General features: G+C 37.5%; 1 non-coding gene across 1 annotated transcript; it reads right to left on the bottom strand.

Annotated features, from left to right (window-relative positions):
- Positions 1–4,707: 4,707 nt before the first annotated feature.
- On the bottom strand, positions 4,708–4,780 carry TRNAF-GAA (transfer RNA phenylalanine (anticodon GAA)). The gene has a single exon. It is a non-coding gene; the product is annotated as a tRNA-Phe (tRNA).
- Positions 4,781–8,017: the final 3,237 nt, after the last annotated feature.

Raw genomic sequence — 8,017 nt, 5'->3', positions numbered from 1 at the left:
AATGTGCCCTGTTATTAACTGAAGTCTTTATGTTTCCTTTAGAGACAAACAGCTTACTGACCTACTGGAAGAGGAAATCACCAACATGATTCTCAAGGGAATATTCTCTACTGAAAATATTCAGTAGAATTTTTTGTTAGATCCATAGAAAATAAAACATTACTGCGAAAGATGCAACATTAGATTAAAAAGCAAACAAACAAAAAAACCCTAAAGCTTTTGGCAAGTAGTTCAGTAGCGTAATTTCATTAGAGATCAAAAGATAATAGAAACATGGGATAGAGACTGAAACTACAGGATGACCTTCTTAGAATTGTGAATAAATGACAAGCATTTTTACTTATCATACTGGGATAATTAACCTCTAAATCTGTCAGTCCATGTCATTTCTGTCATAAACCCAAAATGTAGGGAGGATAGACAGGTGCATTCAAACAACACTCATTTTCCTATCCCATGAGCCACAAGTCATAATGGTAGCTGTCTTTATTTCCATTTTATGTCCAGATGTAATGTCTAACAAGAGCTTCTCCCCTGTTTTAAACAAGACAGATAATCTCTCAGAGAGGCTGTAAGATGCTTTGGGAATCCCTGTCACCAGGCTGCTTATGACATGGAGTCATGGTCCTTGTAAACATCTGCCTTGAATGGTCTTCAAGGCTTTGACAGATGTCATTGTGCCTACAGGGCAGAAGCAAATGGATGAAGAACAGCTGTTGAGAGGAAAGTCTGAGAACGCAGAGGCAAAAGCATACTGTCAGACAAAATCACTTAGGAAAGACAGTTGGATACTTAACCTACCAGCCAGTGAGGCAATCTAGTCCTTCTCCTACATAATAGTAACATTAATATGAAACAGGCTCTATTCTCTTTTGGCTCAACTCATAAAAGTAGTTTTGTGGTTCTTTTGTTAGACAGAAAGCCTTTCCTCTTGGTCCTGCATATTGGCATGCTGAACTGAGTTTTAAGAAAGAAGTAACATAGTATTATTGCACAGAAAAATGTATGATGACACGTTTCATGAAAGTAACTTGATTTTTTTAACAGAATTATGGAATTGCAGAACAGTTAAAGTTGGAAGAGATGGAGGTCATCTGGTCTAACACTGTCTCAGGTGAGCTACTCAGCCATGTTTGGGCATGTTACTCCTAATGCTTAGTCATCTGCGGGGTACACACGTTCTTCCTGATGTTCAGACAAAATCTGCTGCATTTCACTTTGTGACCAATGCTTCTTGCCCTGTTAGTTGGGACCACTGAAAGAGGCTGGCTCTATCTTTTTCACACCACACCTTTAAGTATTTAAATACTTAATTAGCTCTGTTGATAATTATTTGCCAATGATTAGCGAGAGCCTGCATTCTGCGCTTGTAAATACTGCATGGCCATCCAGACTGTAGGCTCTTTCATTTTATTGTCACCACTGCTGAAATGCACCACCCACTGCTTCACTATGCTCACATCCACTGTCTGAATGTGAGGCACTGATGAATGTCAGTGGGTGCCATTTTTTTCTGTGTGAAGGAATTCAATATCAGACCTTAGCTTTTTACTCACTTCCATGTCAGCTGCCATTTTGTCAGACTTCCCCTCTGCTGTCATCTGTCATATGGCAACAAAATGTAGAGGAATATTGGTGGGAAGATTCATCCTTTACTGTCGTAACACCAACAGTCACCACTGATGTAATGATCCAATAAAATAAAATAGGAGGCATTACTTTCAGAGCAGCATTTGTTAATGGCTTAAGTGTATGACCAGGTTATTTCTTTAAGTTCGTACAGAGCTACCTACTTTCTGAAACTTTTATGAAGTTTCCAGATAAATTGAAGCTTGACATATATATCAGTGAATTAAATGCACTGAGTTTGGCTTTCAAAGTTTAATTAATTAGTGTCCATAAAGCATCTTGCAATTCTCAGAATTAAGGTCGATAAGCACACGGAACAAAATACAATTATTATTAATCCTGTATCTCCCTGTGTGTAGGAGTATCAGCAGAACCTCTTAGCACAAGCACTATAAATTACAGAGCCCTAAACTTCCAAAGCTACCTCCCACTGCTGAAGCTCCATTATTTTTGCTGCTGTTTTCCTGGAATGGATTTTTTTTTTTTCTTTTCTTGTTTGATGAGGAATTAAAATGAAGGACCACACAACCTTTTCTTTAAAGCTGTGTGCTTTGACTCACAGAAGATTCTTCAGCTCCTGCAATGACAGCATGCCATTCTGATGAAATAATGCTGCAGACACTTAATAACATGGAAGGAATAGATACAACCTAAACATGCAAATATGGTAATTACCAACCTCAAACACAATTATCTCATGTGCTAGTAGTCGTAATGGGAACAATATTTCAGAATTGTTTTTTTTCTCAGAGTCATTTGCAAAGCACACGCTCTGTTTCTTTCCTCGTGGATATTTGTCTCTCCCACAGAATTTCATTTTCCATAGTGACACAAGAAGCACTGGTTCAGTGACCTTGTCAGCTCCTTCATAGGGTATATAACTTATGCTGTCTTTCCACCTTTACACGAACTGTGTATTTCAGTTTCACAAGTTGATCAGGGAAATGTGCTTTAGCCCAACATGTGTGTGGCTGAGGATGCAATTACTGGAACTGGCTCTCCTAACTGCCTGCTTCAGGAGCAGGAGGTCAGGTTCTCTGCGGGTTTAAAAACTGCTCCAAATTCATACTGGCACCAGGATGATTTATGCTGGTAGAGAGTTTGTACCAGTTTTTATGTCCATATCAAATTTGTTTGTATAATAACACTCCTCTGAGATTTTATTCTTTAAAATAAGTACAGCTGTTTGCTCTTTTTTTTTTTTTTTTTTTTCTTTCCAGCAATGGTAATGCACTGGCTTACTAGACAGTGTTACAGAGCTAAAGGGCTACTGTTATGTGCATACAGTCATCTATTGAGCAAAAATAAAAGACTTTATGGATTTGAGAATGGTAACTTTAATCTTCCCTTCAACTTAGAAGAAAAAAGTTAACATTCTTCTAACTTTATAGAAGGCCCTATAGGATGATTCTTGTTATCCAGATCATTCTTGGTGCTGAAATATCATCAGAAACATTGCTGTAAAAACATTTCGGAGTTACTCAGAAACAGGAAAGAACCATAAATCTTCATAAAAGGTGTTTTGTTTTTTTTTGGGGTGGGGGGGGTTGGGAGGTGGGACGGGTTATGTTTTGAGATTTTCAGCTTGTTTTTGTAGATTACACTTTGGTCTAGATATTTCAGGCAAGAGTTGGAGTCCTGCATCTTCACATACAGCCATTACTCCCTCCATTCTATTCTATTTTGTGCATTACAGGCAAGAAGATTAATTTGAGTGTCTAGATTTTTTTAATTTTTCTTTTTTTTCCAAGTGTCAAGATAGAGCTTGGACGCTGGAAGAATAATTCATTATATAGTGCAATGAATCAATGGGGACAGCAAGATTTTATATCTTGAAGGTAGAGATCAGCTACAAGAACAATGCATTTTGTTCAAGAGTCATATGCCATCTCATTCCTGCCATATGTGTGCAGTGGTTCTGGTAAACTGTTGATGCCCTCTTACTTCCAAGTCAAGATCATCAAACTTGTATTAATTAAAGCTTTCTTAAGCTTTCCACTCTCTCCCTGTTCCAGCTGCTCTCAGTATACTTATCTTACTGATTTTGCAATTTGATCAAGTATTAATATACTTGAAATTACACTCTAAAAATCATATATGATGTTATGGCTCAGCATTATGGATCACATACATATAATGTTATGGATCATTATATACTTTTAGACACAACCAGAATCTGAACTCCACTTATATTCCATAACCCATTTTTATTGGCACCAAGAAGCCATGCGGTGTGTTTGTAAATAATGAAAATGGAAACATTTACAGATCATTAATAATTATGTAGACGACAAAACTCATTAATATAATTCTCAGTCAAGATTATCCCCTTTCCGGGTACCTGCTGAAGCTTAGATATTTGACTTTCAAGCCCATTCATGCACCTGTACTGTAAGAAACCCCACAGTTTTCACAGTGTTTACATTTTTAAATCTCTGTGGCTCTATTCTGTAAACAGGATGACCAAAGGACTTGCACACATAAAAAGAGATCTTTTCCATCATGAGAGTACAACTTGACTGAATTTGTAGGATACTATCTTCTGAGCATCATAGAATCATAGAATCACAGAATCCCAGAATGGCTAGGGTTAGAATGGACCTCAAAGATCATCAAGCTCCAACCCCTCCACTGCAGGCAGGGTCACCCACCTCCACATTTAATACCAGACCAGCTCCTGGAGAAGATCCTGTCCAACTCTCCTTCTCAGGTACAGACACCAAGCTGACCAGGACAATATCCACATGAATTTTACCTATCTCCAAGGAGAACTCTACTGACTCTCTGGGCAACCTGTGCCAGCACTCAGTCACTCACATAGTGCTTACTGACCTCCTCCTCCTCCTACTTTCCACAGTTTGAGCCTGTTGTCTTTTGTCCAAACATTGGAAAACACAGACAAGATCATGTTTCCATCCTCTCTGCACCCACCCATCAGGTGATGGATGAGATCTCCTTCTCCCAGACCTCTCAGCCCTTTCACAAAGGCTCCAGCTCCTCTTACTGGTCAGAATATGTCCATTTTTCTCTTTTAGTGACAAGGTCAGAACTGGAACTCCAAAATCTTCCATAAAATATTGCTGAAGCCCGGGGTTGAACCAGGGACCTTTAGATCTTCAGTCTAACGCTCTCCCAGCTGAGCTACTTCAGCCCTCTCTGGGCACATATCTTCCCACAAGCTGATGGAACATATGTCTCTTTCAGTCCTTTATAATTCATAATCACTTTGTGAACGTTTGCCTCTTTTCCTGTTATTAGATAGAACACTGCAAGGGGAAAAACACTCTACCCCACTGAAATCACTGATATCAAGTGTGCAGCAAGTGGATCTGATAAAAGTCTGCAGACATTAACTGCAGATAATTCTTTAAACATCACCATCAACATAGGCATGATTCCCAGAGACATCAGCCAAAGACTTAATATTAATAGGTTTTAATTTCCTATAGAAAAAAAAAAAAAAAAACAGAAGAACTGATATGTTAGCATGGGGTCTTGCTGAAAGTAGAAAGAAAATATTTTACGTTTGGAGGAAATTAATTTTGGAAAAAGTTAAATTCTGAATTTATACTTTTTTTTTCTATGCAGAATTTACACAAAATAAAACTAGTAAGGACTCATTAATTAAAAATTTAGCCCTTCATCTTTTCAGGGCAATAGAATCCTAATTTCTATATTTCAGATGTGTTTTGAGTATCTTTTTTTTTTCTCCCCTCCCCCCTGCCCCCCCCCCCCCCCGAGTATTAAACTCCTCCTTTCAGTTTATTTAAAAAATGTCTTTATCCTATCTTGCTTTGACATCTTTTCATTGGACCTGAATGTTGGTAGGAATTTATTTTCTTTGTAGGATCTTACAAATGGTACCACAATGCATTTCACAATACCAGTTTTCATGTTCCACTATATCACTTCAATTAGCCTAAAGTGCAGTTCATATGAACAAATTTTGACATTTCCATCTGGGACATCCTCTGGTCTATGAAAAGATAAAAAAATGCTTCTGGGGCATGAATTTAAACTTCTGAAATAGGTCATGGGAATTGTACTTATTCATTCATGCCTGTTCTCTCAGCTGACTACAAAGAAACCTACAGTGACTAGCACAGCTGGAGACACCTACACTGACAGTATTTGAAGCTGAAGGAGATGAATCCCATCCTTGTTCCCTAATAAAGGCAAATTTTCAGCAACAGTGGAAAGTGAAATTTTCATTTGTTTGGTCCCTTGTTCAGCCACTTGAGTCTTTGCAATATGATTGTAAATAAATCACCACTGACTCTTATACTATTTGGGACAGACCTAGTTATGGCACAGCCTACAGTGAAAAAGTTTTTTTTCTGACTTGCTCAAGTATAAGGCTGCATTTCTCTCCCTTCATCTTAAAAGCCCTTTGACTGTTTATCTTGATGTGAGAACTTAGATATTCTTGATCTTTTCATTGCAGCTGAGCAACAGACTGGGGACTGGGAAGCCCTGATGTGGAATTCAGAGGAAACCCGAAAGCTATTTAGAAGCTTGCTTTATATTCCACTTTTTTCTTTAAAAAAAAAAAAAAAAAGGTGATGAATTATTTTGGAGAACTTGGAATCCAAGCAGGACTTGGCCTACTTTATTATTATTTAACAGTCAGTAGAATTTCCTCCCTTATCTCTTTTTATTATTATTATTTTTTTAATGAAATGCATAAATCAAAAATCAACATATTTCATGCAGGAAATATTTCCTGCATAGAGAATGAGCCTGTTAACTGAAATTTTAGAACCGGATATATTATTGTACTTTTTATCCATGCAACTCATCAATAGACTTTGATACTTATGGAGGAGGCTGGGCAATCAGACTGGATGAAAGATCCTGCTCAGCTGATCACAAGTATTATTATTATTTACTTTTCATTAAGTGAGCTACACCAATCTTGAATTTTCAGACTGTTTAGAGTAGTTCTTCTGAGACCTTACAAATTCTAAGTTAAAAATGAGGATGGAAATACCTTAAGTCCTTCTGTGCTTGAGTTTTCACCCTTAACTTTTCTAGATTATTTTGATGGCTTCTGGGTTGCAGGTATCTCTATTATTAAAAGAGAAAGTGCTCTTTGAAATAATTTTGCTTGCAAGTGACTGAGAGTGATCATACCGCCAACAGGAGTTAGCTTCCAACTAGATTCATCCTCCAAAACAGAAGTTCTAGGCTGCATTGCTATTTCCTTAAGCCATTCAAGTCTCCTTTGTACAATTTGTACCTTCTATTACAATTTCTTGTGTCATTTGCTTTCTGTGGTCTGTAATATCCTTTTCCCTTTCTCTCCATTAATAGAAGTACTGGTCATTTTGGGGAGTGGGAGAAGAAAATAAAGGGTTATTGAAGATATGTCACCACTGAGTATACTTCCAAAATAACAAAAACTGCTGTTCCCAAATTTAGTACCACGTACTAGATTGCAAGATAGCAGCAGACCATAAATTACTGTATTTATGACATGTAATATAATATGTGGACCATTTTGCCAAATTTCTGTGACAAGTACACAAGAATTATTGGAAAAATATGACCCTATTAGGGGCCAGATTCAATGACAATTTATAGCCACCTTAGTTTCCACACCTGCAGGAATTAGTGCCACAAACATATTTCCTTTTTCCCTGGTTTTGAACCTTTCACACCTGTCCACGTAGCATGAAGTTAACATTTATCTATTGAGAAAAGAAGTTTGTGTATTTGTATGTGTATGAGGACACACACCTGCAAAGCAAATTTATTCCTTTTTTCTAGCATTGTGTATGAACAGGTTTCCCGAGGGGCCATGCAGATTAAGAGTAATTTGTGAAAAGGCGCAAGCTGAGAAACAGAAAAGGGCAGCTTGCTGCAATTAATGTTAGGAAGCTTCCCATAATACACTTATTGGAACTCAGCATCCTTGTAAACATATAAAAGATTGTTAGCATTTATATTAAAGAAGGCTGATCTTTCCTGTCTGTTTCTACTAACATCTGAAATAACTTGCAAATAATGAAGCTTGTGCAATAACAGTGTGACACCTTTGTAAATCAGTCCCGAGATTAGCTAACAAACAGGAAGAAGAAAGAGACAGTAGCTAATTGGGTAGCTAATTATTCTGGACAAAATTTCTATCTAACATAAGCTGCTGCTTCTTAGGTGGCTGGTCTGGAATCTGCAAGACTTTTCCTTTAATGTCCTGTTCCTCAAAGATAACTAACACTGCATTTTAAAAAGATTACTTTAGGCTGCTGAGTCCACCTGGATGATCCTACATCCAGAATTAGATCCCCAGAAAACCCTATTTAGCTACTTCTGAAAGACTTCTGTCATTTGGGAATCCTCTGATAAAGCCAGAAGTCTGTTGCAGCCAGACAATTCAGAATTTCTAACA

The sequence above is a fragment of the Meleagris gallopavo genome, chromosome 3 (assembly GCF_905368555.1).
Source record: "Meleagris gallopavo chromosome 3, MGAL_WU_HG_1.1, whole genome shotgun sequence".
In the NCBI taxonomy this organism is placed as follows: Eukaryota; Metazoa; Chordata; class Aves; order Galliformes; family Phasianidae; genus Meleagris; species Meleagris gallopavo.
The sequence above is the reverse complement of the archived record's forward strand: the minus strand, read 5'-3'. Positions and strand labels throughout refer to the sequence as shown.